Source organism: Leopardus geoffroyi, chromosome C2, assembly GCF_018350155.1.
Source record: "Leopardus geoffroyi isolate Oge1 chromosome C2, O.geoffroyi_Oge1_pat1.0, whole genome shotgun sequence".
NCBI lineage: Eukaryota > Metazoa > Chordata > Mammalia > Carnivora > Felidae > Leopardus > Leopardus geoffroyi.
Genome location: NC_059333.1, coordinates 28,424,101 through 28,439,972, shown reverse-complemented (window position 1 = coordinate 28,439,972; position 15,872 = coordinate 28,424,101). Strand labels below are relative to the sequence as shown.

General features: G+C 40.0%; 1 long non-coding RNA gene across 1 annotated transcript; it reads left to right on the top strand.

Annotated features, from left to right (window-relative positions):
* The first annotated feature begins 4,444 nt into the window (after positions 1-4,444).
* On the top strand, positions 4,445-8,205 carry LOC123576063. Its single transcript, XR_006701143.1, has 2 exons — positions 4,445-4,527; positions 8,012-8,205. It is a non-coding gene; the product is annotated as an uncharacterized LOC123576063 (long non-coding RNA).
* The last annotated feature ends 7,667 nt before the right edge of the window (positions 8,206-15,872 follow it).

Here is a 15,872-nt window from a genome sequence, read left to right as displayed (position 1 = left end):
TCTGGCAGTTTGTGTAGTGAGGGAGGAGAGAAGGAAGGGACTCTGAGCACTCCAAAGTGATTGGCAGTCCACGACCATCCCAAAGCTAAGAAACATTAGAAAAGCTGTCAAAATGAGAACTATAAAAACATATTATCTGTTGTCAAGCATTATAAACAAATAGTTTAAAAAGGGTAATTGCTATATGGAAAATCATGATTTTCCATTATTGTTCCTAAGCACATTTGAATAAGTTTTACACAACAAGTGTTTACCTTGTTTTCTCATTATCTTGACTCTGAAATTGATTCTGTGTCTCCATGTGGCTATTGGATCAATTACTTTTAGTCAAATCTCTCTCTACCTTTTTGTTTTTTGTTTTTTTTCATTTTGATGATTCAGTTATGCTTAGTTGATCACATTGGTAACTTATTCAACCTGATTCAAAGAAAAGACCTTGAAATCACAAAATCAGCTTTTTGACAAATAGGTTTTCCTCCATATAAACCCCAAATAAAGGTCTACTTGGCATCCATTAATTTACATTTATTAAAATTTCTCTAGCTTTCATGACTGCAGACTATGGAGTACAGCTTTCAGGTAAACTGGTTTCTTTGAAGGTTGCCAAAAGAATGCAAAATTGCCTTTACTATTGAATTAAGTTCAACCTATCTTTAACTTCACTGCTTTCTTACACACACACACGAACACACACATGCACACACAATGTAAGGAAATACCTGTGCAGTGCTAATGAAAATTTGAGAAAATTAAAGAAAAACAAAATTTACTTGTAATCCTATCACATACCCATTAACATGTTAGTTTGCCTTATCATAGTTTTTTTCTAAGACATAACTTAAGTACACATTCACACAAATACAAACAAAATGGCTGCTGTCTTATCTACCTACCTATCTATCCATGACTGTTTTTTAACATTTATTTATTTATTTTAAGAGAGAGAGAGAGAGAGAGAGAGAGAGCATGGGAGGGGCAGAGAGAGAGGGAGAGAGAGAGAATCCAGAGCAGACTCTGCACTGTCAGTGCGAGGAGACTGATGTGGGGCTCGAACTCACAAACTGTGAGATTATGATCAGAGCTGAAATCAGGAGTCAGTCACTTAACTGACTGAGCCACCTAGGTGTCCCTCCGTGACTATCTACTTACATATTTGGATATTCATGAAAAAATATGCATATATATGCATATATATATTTGGATCATACTATTACATGCAGTTTATTAATTTTTCTTTCCTATTCCTTTTTAAGTTTCAACAGGGTGTCATGGACATTTCCCTGTATTAATTAAGCAGTCTTCAAAAACAAGATTTTATAGTTTGCATAATATATTACGAAAATATTGACCATATTTTGTTTACAGATGCTTTGTTATTGAACATTAAAGATTTCATTCAGCATTTATTTCACTTCTGAAGACTGTTCCAGGTTTGCATTTCCAATATGGCTTCCACCTCAACCAACTATTTATGTCCAGATCTTCACATTTTTATGTCTAATGGCTTTATCACTTCCTTGACCATAGTCATCTGATCAAGACCGGAGTGGAGGGGCTTCCTACTGTCCTTTCCTTCTGATGACACCCTATATCTGGAAGGAAACAACTCTTCTCCTCCAAATAAACAGTTCTTTCTTCTTTAGTGCCCAACTCAGTGTCTTCAAGTATGTGAATGAGAAGAAACCTGGTTGACCTAGAAACGGGAAAAAGAATTGGCAATTTCCTTAGACCGTCATCTGCTATGTAGAAGGATTCACACTACCTCAAGCTTGTGGTTATCTCTGAGGAAGAGGGAAGAAAGGGAATAGAATGAGGAGTGGTGTAACATTCTATTTCTTGGAATGAAAACGACACTAGAAACATGTTCGGCAAAATAATAATATTTGTTACATTTGGGTGGTGGGTAGAAGAGTATGTGCTTTACCAATCTCATTCGAAATGTTTCATAACTTAAAAACTCCTTAAATCTATTTTTAAAGCTTCTGCTGTGAAATGTCATGGAGAGGAGACTGTAGTGTTCATTTTGGGATGAGGGCCGCTGAGAAGACCAGGTGAGAAGTCAGGTGAGCCTGACTGATGGCTCAGGAAACTGCCCTCAAAGGGAGTGGGCATCTGCCCCCGGGGGAACAAGTGGGCAGATATCCACGGGATCCTGGGAGGGCACTGTTTGTGTGTCCAGCCTCTGGCAGTGCAGCCCTTGCTCAGGGAGAGTTTCCTGCCACTTGCCCTAGGCCATGTGACAAGTGCTCCTCTTCTCAGGACTGGGGAGGACTTGTCACAAGCCAGCTGTGAAGGACACAGGCTTTGGTCTCTGTGTGCTTATACCAGGTGGACATTGCCTACAATGGCCCAAGATGGCTGGAAATAGAAGGATCCTTGTCACGCAAATGTGGTTGGAAATAACGTAGGTCCCTCGCATCTCCACCCCCTTCCTCTGCCACTTCGCCCAGGGCCCTAACATATTATTCTTAAATCTGTTACAGCTGAGACACATGTCCTCTAAAGTTGGTAAAGAATCAAATACAAAAGCCATTTGTTGCAAAAAAGAAGTTGTTTATCTCCTGCACCGTGTTGGCAATGACTGGTACTTTGCTCATCTCTAGTGGGATTACAAATGGGGACAATTTGCCAGTTAAGTGTTAAGTGCCTTAAAAGCACTATACTTTCTGACCTAGTGATTCCTTATCCTAAAGAAAAAATCAGAAATGCGACCAGGTTATTCACAGAAGTGCTATTCATAATACAAACTATTAGAAACTGCTTAAATGTCCTACAATAGTGAAAAGGACGAACTGGTGCCATTAGACCCATAAATGGAATATTCTACAATGATTAAAAATAATAGTATGCTTTGCAATCACTAAAAATCATAGTATGGAAGCATGTTTATTTGCAAAAGGAAAATATTCACAATATACTTTGCTCAAGGAAGTGTAGTATATACAAATTTGTTCCAGTTTTATGAAATACAGTTTGCATACTTATATATACAAATGACAGAGAAAAAATTTCAAAATGTTATTACCTAGGATTTTTATTTATTATTCATTAATTTCTACTTTGCAAATGTCCTACCAGAAGCGTGTTTTAATTTCCATTAATAAAAAAAAAACAAACTTTAGGAAAAAATTGGACCCTAAATCATAAACGTTTTGCAGTCTTCCCTTCACTTTGATAACAGACACGTCTTGAAAAACAGAGCTGGTCCGGGAGCCAAAAGACTAGAAATGATCTTGCTTCTCACATTTGATTTGTATGTCTCTTTGGCCTCAGGTTTGTCATCTGTAAAACTGAAGATAATACTCAACCCAGCTAGGGAGTTAGTACTCAGCATATGAAGGCCTTCAAAATCGTGCTTACTTTCTGGTTTTAGCTTTCTCTCCTCCACTCCCCCACTGTCGCCTATTGACCTTGCTACTGTGAACCTCAGTCACTTACTCCTTCCCCTCAAACCCTCCTCCCATCCCACGTGAAAAAACACTGCCTCCTTCCACGTGCCCGTATCATGTGGCACTGCAGTGGTTCCCATTACCCCCAAAGACTGTGAGCCACTTGAGGTCAGTTATAACGTTGTATTCACCTTTATTCCACTCGCGCTCGGCTCAACCCCTGATATACTGTCAATAAATATTTGTCTAGTAAATGAATAAAGGAGAATACGTATTGTGAAAGCAATTTGCAAACTGCAAAGCCATAAAGTATTCCTCATGTTACATATGGAAAGGTCTTAACGTTAAGTGCACGTTAACAAAACAACGAGGTGTGTAGAAACTGAGTAACGAAATCAAGATTATAATGACCCTTTGCAAATTTGACTACATGTTCAGGAGGTTTTAAAATGAAGGAGAAATGTTCCTAGCCTAAACCACAAGTAAAAGTCAAAACAAACCTAATGCTTTTGAGATACGCTTAAAAGAGAAACCCACCAAGATCCACTAGGAATAGTAGGTGATGTGAAGCACTTAGAAAAAGACGAGCAATATTGATATGTAGTCAGAAATGCTTAGCTAGTGCCACCGTCATAATATCATGGTTGTTAAGCACCCTCACAATGTAGAAGTGCAAATTATAGTAAGCCACAGAGTGGGGCCATTGCTATCAGTCTGTTGTTATGAAAGCTAACGTAACATGGGGATACACTTGCATACACCGCTAAGCATAAAATGCTGCGGTGGCCGGCAAGCCATCCAGAAGCTCAGACTAAGCCAGACCTACAGAAGGCTTTGTCCCATTTGGGGCTCTCTATTTTTTTTTAAGTGATTGAGAAAGTTGGAAACGAACCAGAGAAGAGAAACAAAAATAATTAGTGTTGGCAAATGGACCTATGGGGAACAAAAGGGAAAAGAACTTGGAATTATTTGAGCTGGACAAGAATTTGCTGCAGGGTGACCTCATAATCATTTTCAACTGATGAAAGGGTATTATAAGGATAATAGGTGTCAGAGATGCAGGGTTCCAATTAATTATTTTCCTCCTCACTTCCGGTTTTCAAACTTCCAGAACCAAACTGAGAACAAACACTATCAGGTAAGAATTCAAGGATAGAATCAGCTTTCCTACCTCAAACCCTCATGGTTTCTAGAGTTGGAGGATGTGACTTGGGGCTGAGACCCAAGTGTAGTTCTATTCCTTTGCTTACTTTCTTCCCTCCATTCGCCACGCTATTTCCACTACTCAGCTTCACAGATTTTAACTCAAGGCCCAATCAAGGAATGCCTCGGGTCTACGAAGTAAGACCCTTACCCACAGACCCGAGGTGGTTTACAATGAACCTTGCATGTAGTTCAAGGGAAAGAGAGAACCAAGAGGTCAGGGCAGACAAGAGAAATGATTTTGCCCTAATCTTACCAGTGAGAAAAACGGTAAAAATACAGAGAGGGATGAGAAGTGTCCTCCTTTAGCATTTCTTCTCAGAAAGGGAAGCTCGCGTGCTCTTCACCCCATAGAAACAGTGGGGAGCTGAGTCACAGCACTGACCTTCCCCTTAAACAACAGGAGCCGGTGATGCCCATTTTCTTAATACATAGGCCAACTTACCAAAAGGCAGATTTCTCTTGTAATCAAGAATGCTGAATATTTCTGAGATAATGGCATAACTCTCTGAAGGAAAGTTTAAAATTTTTTCCGGAGAACTTCTGGCAATTGTAATCATTGGATCAACATTATTCAAAGTGTATTTCCATGTAACGATGGTTCCACAGGATGTTAACAGGGATCACGTGAAAAAAAAAACAAAAAAAAAAAAACACTATTCTGTGGTCAAATCTATGTGAGAAACACCAGGCTAAACCGAGTTAAATCATGTTCTATATTGAAGGTCGTAATAAAGCTTTTAATTTTATAATATTTATCGTGAATCTGCATGTTTTCCAGAATCTTTCTTCGTCTCCCTTTAAAAAATTTCTTTTTGGCAGAGTGTAGAGCTTGGCTTTTGTTTCATAAAATATGCTTTGGAGGACGTAGCCTTAGATAGTTTCATTAACTTAACGTGGAGACAGACAAAAAAATTGGATCTCATCTACAAACCTCTTCTAGCTCTACTATTTCATGACTAAGTTTGGTGCAATGACTCATCTTATTACAAACTGTAATCACAACCTTTCACCAAGCTAGAACCTACAAGTGATTGGTGCAACTTTTTTAATGGAGATGAAACTCGGGCCGCATCTGGCTGACTACCTCTCTCTCATTGGGAGACAGTGCAGCCTTGTATCAACCTTGTGTACTGACAAAAACGTGGAAACACCTATAAACCCAATTCACTTACGAATGCTTTCTGCATTTATCTGCATTTAGCAGCAACGTGGCTGTTGCTCAGATGGTTAGAGTGGGTTATTAATGAGCCTAAGTTTAATATCGGACAGTGCTACTTTATTGCATTGCCATTTACGGTTGTATGATGCCTCGACTTAGGAGGGGCCCAGCAAGAGTGAGGTGAAACAGGGAACATTCATGGTTGCTTTTTCATGCATGGCTTTCCCTACAGGAACACCACACCGCACTAGAGAAGAAAACATCTCCTCTTACAAGGAAAGGAAATTATTATTTCTTATAAGTTTATTTATTTATTTATTTATTTGTTTTGAGAGGGAGAGAGAAAACGACAAGGGGGTGGGAGGAGCAGAGAGAGAGAGAGAGAGAGAGAAAGAGAGAGAGAGAGAGAGGATCCCAGGTAGGCTCTGCGCTGATGCGGGGCTCAAACTCACAAACCGTGAGATCATGACCTGAGCCCAAATGAAGAGTCAGATGCTTAACCGACTGAGCCACTCAGGTGCCCAAGGAAAGGGTATTATTAACCCAAAGGCCCTAGGGTATCTGTTGTTTTTGTTTTACATAAGAGCCTTGTGGCAATTTTCAGATTCTGAAAACATTCCCTTGAAAGTTTTCTGTTCTTATGGATAATGAAGTGGCATCTGAAACAACATACTCCATTCAGTGCAGTGCTTTGGCAGGAAGTGGCTGATAGAAATTGCTTCCATAGGCAGGGAAACCTGCTGAGGCTGCACTTGACAGGCGTGGAAGGAGGCCTCTCTCAGCTGCTTTCAGGGGTTTGCAGCTTGGTTGGTTAGTCCAGAGGATGGTAATTAAAAGATCCCTTCAAGGGAAAGGATTGCTTCAAGAAAAGCAAGATTTATGAGTAAATTAGGAGAGCTTCACAATCCGGGTGTCGCGTGCTGCGCGGAGCGGGGAGTGCAGACCGTTGTGTGACTCACGGGCATACCTGAGTGCCTCTGAGAAAACCCAGAGTCTCATCTCATTTCTCGTGCAGAGCTCCAAGTTTCTTAAAAGTCGCTCCTCTGTCAGCATAAGTGTGTACCGTCTTTTACAAGAGAGCGCCGAGAATGAGAGAGCATATTATATTTCCAGCTCTGACGTACTTGTTCTGGCTATATTGTTTGGAATCTGCCATTTAGACTGAAGATTTATCACCCACTCTGTCAGCCCTGTCAGGAAGGAAGCCGGTATGAGGCCTACCTTCGATAAAGTGGTGAGAATGAGGCATCTGATAGATAAATTAAAAGTCGAAAGAGGATCATGGGCATAGGTAAAGTCTGGCCACACATTGCCAGGAGCCAGGATAGCCAGGCCTGCACTCTGAAGTTTGCCAGAACAAAACAGAGCTAAATATACACATATTTCTGTTGCCCACTAACCCTCAAGCTTTCACCTACTTTGCTGAGAAACTTAATGCTTTCAAACAAAGCTACAGACCTGAAGCAAAACCCACGTCTACAAACAGTGAACCTTCCGCACAACTAGAATTCATCTGGTTACCAATGACCTGGAATAAATGAAAAGAACTGGGTCACACACTGTCCTCACACAGCATTTTTTTTTTTTTTTTTCAAATAACCGCAGCAAAGAGCCCTCCCCTCCCGCAAATAGCCCAGGCTGGGAATGTATCAAGGAAATATTCCCAGCTTATTGTAGGACTTTAGGGAAAGACAGTATTTTTTATGTTACACTGCAAATAGATAGCTGGATAAATGAGAAATAAGATGTTTCTTAAAAAGGAAATTAATCTTTTTCTTCTCCCAAAGGCTCATAATCCATTCGTAACAATTGGTATATGGCCATATTCTCCAAAGCCAAGGAGAACATAAACCATTTTCATCCAAACAAGCTGTCTCAGTAGGAGGTTTTTGGGACTCTCAGAGAAAGAGTAAACATGGTTAAAGAGACAGCACTTGGCCAACTGTGCCATATGTAAGGAGAGATGAGGACAGAGGGTAATATCAGGAAAGACAAACACGAGGATCACAGGATCCTTGACGCTCTTCAAATAACAATCATTGTGTTTTTTAATGGTTGTGTAAAATAAAGCCAGCCCAGAGATGGGCAAAGGAAATGAGTAGGCATTTTACAGATTACAGCATCTAAATGGCCAATAAATATAGGCGTAAAATATATTTTGTCAACCTAACTAGTTACCAGGGAGATGGAAAACAGAGTAACAGTGAGAGCGCACTGCTCACTCACCAAGTTGTAAATATGAATGGTTTACATCCAGGGGCCCAATGGCTTGTGGGGAAGAAGACATCCTTACACATTCCTGTAGAGGTTCCGGCTCTTTTTGGAAGCACTTTGGCAATATCTGTCAACATCAAAATATCTCTGTGTATACACACCCATACACTCTTCTGGCTCAACAATCCTACTTTGAGGCACTATTCTATAAAATAAAAGCACCAACGTATAAACATGCCTACTGTGTCATTATTTGTGATAGCAACAAAACTGGAAACAATTTGAATACTCATAAATAGGTGAAATAATTGAATAAATTGCAGGACATTCATACTGGGGTTTATAAAACAACCATTAAAAAGAAATGTATTAATTTTATCCCAGTTGCCGTTGATGGATTTCAGCAACAATGTGGCTAGTTAGGAAAAACAAGATGCAGTAAAGTATGTAGATATGAGTCCATTTTGTAATAAAATATGTAATAGATTTGCATATGATTGGTTAGGAGAAAGATGCGGATGGAAGGTGGAAAGAAATGGAGTGGAGGTAAATAATGTATAAAATATAAAGTTATTTCATTGAAATAAGTCAGATGAAGACTAGTACCTCACAATTTCACGTACAAGTGGAATCTAAAAAATTAAAACAAATCCCAGATTCAAAGATCCAGAGGACAGAGTAGTGGTTGCCAGAAGGGAAGGGGTTTGGGGGTGAAATGGGTGAAAGAAATCAAGAGATACAAATATCTAGTTACAGGGGCTCCTGGGTGGCTCAGTCGGTTAAGTGTCCAACTCTTGATTTCAGCTCAGGCTGTGATCCTGTGGTCATGAGATCAGGCCCTTCAATGGGCTCTGTGCTGACAACATGGAGCCTGCTTGGGATTCTCTTTCTCTTTCTCTCTGCACCTCCCCACCTCTCAAAATAAACTGAGAAAAAACCCCCACAAATATCCAGTTATAAAATAAATAAGTCACAGGGATGCAATGTACAGCATGGGGGATACAATCGATAGTGTATTAACTTTGTAAGGTGACAGAGGGTGACTAGATGGTCACTGCACTTACTATGACGATCAGTTTACAGTGCACAACAATGTTGAATCACAACATTGCACACGTGATGGGGCACCTGGGTGGCTCAGTTGGTTAAGTGTCCAACTTCGGCTCAGGTCATGATCTCGCGGCTCATGAGTTTGAGCCCCGCATTGGGCTCTGTGCTGATAGCTCATAGCCTGGAGTCTGCTTCAGATTCTGTGTCCCCCTCCATCTCTCTGAACCTCCCCCACTCACACTCTGTCTCTCTCTCTCTCTCAAAAATAAACATTGAAAAAAATTAAAAAAACAATGTTGCACAAGTGAAACTAATAGAATGTTGTTCGTCAATTATATTTAATACAAAATAAAGCTGTTCATGGAATTGAAAGAATCGTATTACTTATGACCATATTTAAATAATATCATATAGGAAGGTATCCACAAACAGATGTTATGTGATGGTCACTGAAATGTTAATGAGTCTCTGAGAGGGGGAACTTCAGGTAAATCTCTTTTCTATACACTTCTGTATTTCTTTTTGCAATGAGCATGTATTTTTTTTTTATCAGAAGAGTGAACACAAATCTGTTTTGATTAGAATAACACTTTTACTCATAACCTCAGGATTGTTTCTAGAAAATGTTTCACACAGATGAGTGTGAATAGCGCAAGTGACCAATGAAGGCAATGGGAGAGAGGCTGGGGAGAGGAGCATCTGAGCCAAAATGTGCATTCTTTTTATTTCCTGCACTCTGGATCTATTCAAATCTCGTCTCCTGCCAAGGGATTCAGTGCAGAACTAAAATATGATGACTTACTTGGCAGCAGCAAAAAAAAGAGCATTTACTCAAATGCAATAAAGATAAGCAATAAGTTTCAGTGATGCATATAGTATGTTCTCTGCTCGCCTGCTTGTTCTTTCTTCTCTCAGCAGAAGTTCAACTGAAAATAAGCTCAAGCAGCAATTTGCCAAATTAGCCAGTCACCTCACTTGTGACCAAATCACAGAGAGATGCTGAACCCCAAGCTTTCACTTCCTGGAATATATGCAGTTTGAAGAGACTTCACTTAACAAGTAGAGGGGTAATCTAGCCATTTTGAGTTCTCTGGAAATGAGCCACAAAAATAGGAGCGCCCGGGTGGCTCAGTCTGTTGGGCTTCCAGCCATGACTCAGGTCATGATCCCACCGTTTGTGGGTTTGAGCCCCACATCGGGCTGTGTGCTGACAGCTCAGAGCCTGGAGCCTGCTTCGGATTTTGTGTCTCACTCTGTCTCTCTGCCCCACCCCTGCTTGTGGTCTGTCTCTCTCTCAAAAAATAAATAAATAAACATTAAAAAAAAGAAAAAAAGAAAGAATCTTTGTGCATGATACCTAAACACAATACCCAAGTTAGCTCTTCCCAAACTACCACCTCTCAAAAAAGGCGGTGTAAAAAAAAAAAAAAAAAGAGATACTTTTCTTCTTTTTCCTGCCCTTTCCCAATCTCAAAAGCAGGTAAAATAATAATTGCATGGTAAAATCCTGAAAAGTAAGCTGCAGGAAGAAATAAAAAGAAGAGAAGAGAAGAGAACTTTGATAAAGCAGTGGCTAGATAATCAAGAATTTGATATATGATAGAGTCAACACTTAGCCACAGAGGCGAAGGGTATTTATTGTTTCTTTGTGTTTCCTTTCTTCCTCTGATTGGTCCCGATTGTCAGTGCTTGATACTATGAACAACTCTGAATCAGTCACTATGCACAGACATTACTGTGTGTAGTTTGGGCCTTCTGACTGGCTAACATGAAGCAAATGTCAGCCCTCTGGAAGAACAGACAGCTATGTGAACCAGCCCATCAGGAAGATGGGCAGTTTCCCCTAAGAAACAAATAACTAGGCGAACCAGAGTATTTGCTGTTGACTACATTGAGATGCTCTTGAGCAGTCATATCCTAGGTACTACCCTCATGTAACACCTTTTCTCTACCCTGTCTTTTAACCAGGGTTAAATTTTTGGCCAATACAAAATAATTGACTTTTTCCCTGAGGATCAAGAATGGAGATTTTATTCCATATATTCATCTGGAAAAATTATTTCTAGAGGTAACTCCTGGTTTTCTTGTTGGCTACTGGTAACACTGTTATATGCTCTTAGAAAGGCTGACATTTCATTCTTTATAGTATGCTCTACTTTTGTATACTATTAGGAAAATCAAATCAAAATGTTACCAGTTATTGATTAAAATTCTCCCATAAGGTATCTCTCCAAGCAAACACCAAAATGCCTTCTCTTCTTGGAAATTCACTTTAACTATTCAAACAGGTATCTTTTCCTGATGTCAAGCCACTCCCAGGCGGCCTGTATCAGTTTTCTGTTGTGTAACAAATTGCCACAATCTTAACAGTTGAAAACAAAGCACACTTATTATCTCACGGTTGTGAAGGTCAACAGACATGTGAACACAGCTGGGCTCTCTGCTCAGAGTCTCCCAAGGCTCATATCAAGGCAGTGGCCTGCCCAGGCTGTATTGTAGAGACTCCAGGAAGGAATCCACTTCCAACATCATTCAGGTTATTGGCAGGTCTTGTTCCTGTGGGTGTAGGACTGAGATTTCTTTTCTTTTCTTCGTTGGCTGTCCCCGGGGAGATGTTCTTTTTCCTGGAGAAGGCCCTGCTTTCCTTCCGGGATGGCACCCTCCACCTCAAAGCCAGCAATGGGGCACTGAGTCCTTCTCATGCTTTAAATTTCTATGGTGTCCCTTTCAGCCACCATTTGGAGAAAGCTCTCTGCTTTCACGACCGCATGGATAATCTCCCTTTCTTAAAGTCAGCTGTCCCATATAACATAACATATAATCACAGAAGGGATAGCTCATCAAATTCATGGTTTCTGGAGATTAAGAATAAGGTAGGACATCTCTGGAGACAGTCTGAGAAATTGTGCCTACCACCTTGCCTCAAGCCAACATTTTATTCAGTGCTTGTTGTGTGCCCAACAGGCGCTGTGCTGAGTGCTTCATATGGATTATGTTTACTCTATCTCTATGAGTTAGGAACTATTGTCAGCTCCATTTTTGGGTGAGAAAACAGGCTCAGGCAGCTAAGTTCCCGGCCGAAGGTGGCCAGCCAGCAAAAGGTGATGCCAGCATATGAACCCAGGCCTGATTGTGATTGTATTCTTAACCACTTCCCTAGTTGATCTATATAGCTGCTCTCCTGACAGTAACCTTTTGAAATAATAAATGATAAACTTATCTAAAAATATTAAAGTGTTATCATTTTATTTAGTTAGTATTTGTATTATTAGTTTTAGCTACATTAGTTCATATGGCTTAGTGTATCACAGACACTTAAGTGTGTTGTAAACCTAAAGAAAATATTTTAATTTTCAATAATAAGTTTAAAATTTACTTTATTTAGGGGCGCCTGGCTGGCTCAGTCGGTTAAACGTCCGACTTCGGCTCAGGTCACGATCTCACGGTCTGTGAGTTCGAGCCCCGCGTCGGGCTCTGGGCTGACGGCTCAGAGCCTGGAGCCGGCTTCCAATTCTGTGTCTCCCTCTCTCTCTGCCCTTCCCCGTTCATGCTCTGTCTCTCTCTGTCTGAAAAATAAATAAAATTTACTTTATTTAAAACACAAAAAAGGAGCTATTGTCGTTTTCATGACAAGCATTTTGAATTGCATCTGGTAGAAATGGTCATTTGCACCCAAATCGCAATGGCCAGACTATCTTTCTATGTGCATTATTACTAAAGGCGGCACTTCAGACTTCTGGGTAGACCATTCACAGCAAAGGGGTACCTCTGGGTGCATCAGTTAGAAAAAAAACACCGTCTCCTGGGCTGACACTTGGGGAATGAAATCTGGATAGGCTTTCATTGGCAACCACACCCTTGACAGGTTCCCCCGCCCGTGCACTGCCCAGACAACACTGGCTGAAGCCCACTCTGAGCTATGCACGTTCCCCAAGACCCACCTTGTAAACAGCAGGGCTCATTTACAAAACTGCTACACACATTATGCACTCTCTTGCCGTGGGCCTAAGCTGCTGGCCTGTGCAGGATCAAGTGTCTTTCCAGGGCCTTCCATCAGATCAAATACGGAGGAGACTGGCCCAAGGTACCAATGGAAATGTCTTACATATTACATAGTAGCTAAAGAAAGGAATTTTATGGGTATCAATTTAGAGAGAATTTTGCACCATTTCTTTGGGTTTAACATTTCACATGAATCTTTCCCATTTTATGATTTAAGTACAAAGACACAGAGAGGGAAAAAAGTCAGAAAAATAATCTTTTGGGTGTTTCTAAATTGCCCAGTTTCCTTTTTAAAACCAAGCCTAATAATTAAAACCTGAAAGACAGAAATAAAGGATATACTGTGTCTCCAAGTCAACAATTCTAAACATTGTCATTCAAAAGTTGGGTTGTTTCTTTGCATTTAATGTAGAATTTATGAATTCCCATAAACCATTCATATTTCACTTAGCACTCTCTTGAGCCTTTTGAGTACTAAAACATTTGTTTTAATGCAGCACATTAGTGTCAGGATTTCCAAAGTAAGTGGCTGAATTACTCATTGTCTTGAAAGGAAATAATATTTGTTTTCACTTTTATGGCATAAGCAGTAACAACAAAAACAAAAGCCAAACCCAAACCAAAACTTAAAAAAGTCATTGCCTCAGAAAACACACCTCTTTTTTTCCAACACCCACAGTTTGCGACTTTCATTTGCAGTGTTTTGCTTCAAATCTCAAACTCCACTGTAATAGTCAAACGTTTGGAAGATGAGTCCCCAAGGGCCTGGGTCAAAGTCCAGGCTGACAGATTGGTACTGTTGCCCACAGGGCAGCAATAAAAACTCAGTGACTTGTTATAACATCCAGTACTTAAACATCTTAAAGGTGTGATATATTTGTTCAAGGTAAATCTTTTTCCAAATTAAACTTTCATTTCGTGACAACAAAACATTTTCAACTTGATTCCTAAATTCTATTTATTTTGGAAGTCCTCTCTAGAAGCAAGCCGTTCATTATTTCTCTTTTGATTAAAAAACAAACAAAAAACCCCCACCATAGTGCTCACCATAGATGACAGCATCAACCAAAGCTGTTTCACTTCTTTATCATGAAACAGATCCAACATTGAAACAATACCAAAGGGGCGCCTGGGTGGGTCAGTCAGTTAAATGTCTGACAATTTCAGCTCAGGTTATGATCTCACAGTTGGTGAGCTTGAGCTCCACATCTGGCTCTGTGCTGATGGTGTGGAGCCTGCTTGGAATTCTCTCCCCTTCCCCCTCTCTCTCTGCCCCTTCCGCATTTGTGCACGCTCTTTCTCTCAAAATAAGTAAACTTAAAAAAAAAATAAAACAATACCAAAAATCCATTCACTGAAACAGAAGACAACACCGTATCATTCTAAGATAGAGAAGCACAAATTTAATTAATCAAAACCTTAGTTGGGAGAAGTTTGTATCCTACACTTGACAAATAAAACAAACTGTAATCATGGATTTATTTTTTAAGCCCCTCCACAGAAGCCATATAAGTCATTTACTGTGATCAGTCCATAGTGAGATTAATCTTCTGCACCTTCTTCATTTGCTGCAGTGCATGTTCAATAAATATTGATGTTCAGAATACTGATGCAAAAGTACTGCCAGCTAAGCACCATCAAAGGAAGGCTCAAGGATCCATGAGTCCAGAGAGTAAATAAGGTAGAATAACTCATTATGTTAGCATCTACTTGATTAAGGGGTCTAATTCTTTGATTGTTCTCCTTCAGAACAGGTGAAGTGGAGATTGTACACATTTCCAGATGAAAAACATCCAGACCAAAAGCCAGGGGATTCATCCAGATTAAATACCTATACTGATTTAATTAATCAACTAAATGCCAAATATCCATATTGTAGTATGAGTGGTTTCAGGCTAGGTCTTTGGGTTTAAGATGCATTCTGTGTCCTTCCTTGGCCTCCGAAAGATAGGAGGTAGTGGAAAGTGGGCAAATACAACTTTTCTTCTTTTCCTAGCAAGATGTTTCTTTCCTGTTTTCATCTTAGAAGCTGTTTTAGGAAACTTTATGCATTATATTTTCTAAGGCTAAAGCAAATGGCTAGATTCTATTTTTATTGTTTAATGTTTATTTATTTTTGAGAGAGAGACACACAGAGTGTGAGCAGGAGAAGAGGAGAGGGAGGTAGAGTCTGAAGCAGACTCCAGGCTCTGAGCTGTCAGCACAGAGCCCGACGCAGGGCTTGAACTCACAGACTGTGAGATCATGACCTGAGCTGAAGTTGGACGCTTAACCGATTAAGCCAACCAGGTGCCCTGGTTGCATTCTATTTTTTGACAGCTTTTGGTTTTCATACTGTAATTGACCAAAAAAAAAAAAAAAAAAAAAAAAAAAAAAAAAAGCAAAGAAAGATGTGACTCTACAACCCAAGTGGAAGTTTCCCTCTAGTATCTGAATAACTCAAGAGTGAATGGCGGTGAGCCCCTGGTTCCCAGTCCTAGCCCAACGTCATATGTTCTTTAGTTCTGTGAACTTGAGTTAACATAGCATTATGCAAGGTTATCATTGTTCCTATGGATATGTTTATATATTTTTTTGTTTGTTTGTCTATTTGTTTGTTTGTTTATCACTGTTTTAAAAATTCACAAGTTGGGGAGCCTGGGTGCCTCAGTCAGTTAAGTATCCAACTCTTGATTTTGGCTCAGGTCATGATCCCGTGGTTTGTGGGTTCCAGCCCTGCATCAGGCTCCACTTTGGCAGTGCGGATCCTGCTTGAGATTCTCTCTCCCTCTCTCTCCCTCAATCAAATTAAATATATGAGCTTTAAAAAAATTAAAAATCCACAAGTTTTTTTATTTTGTGACCAAAAAAAT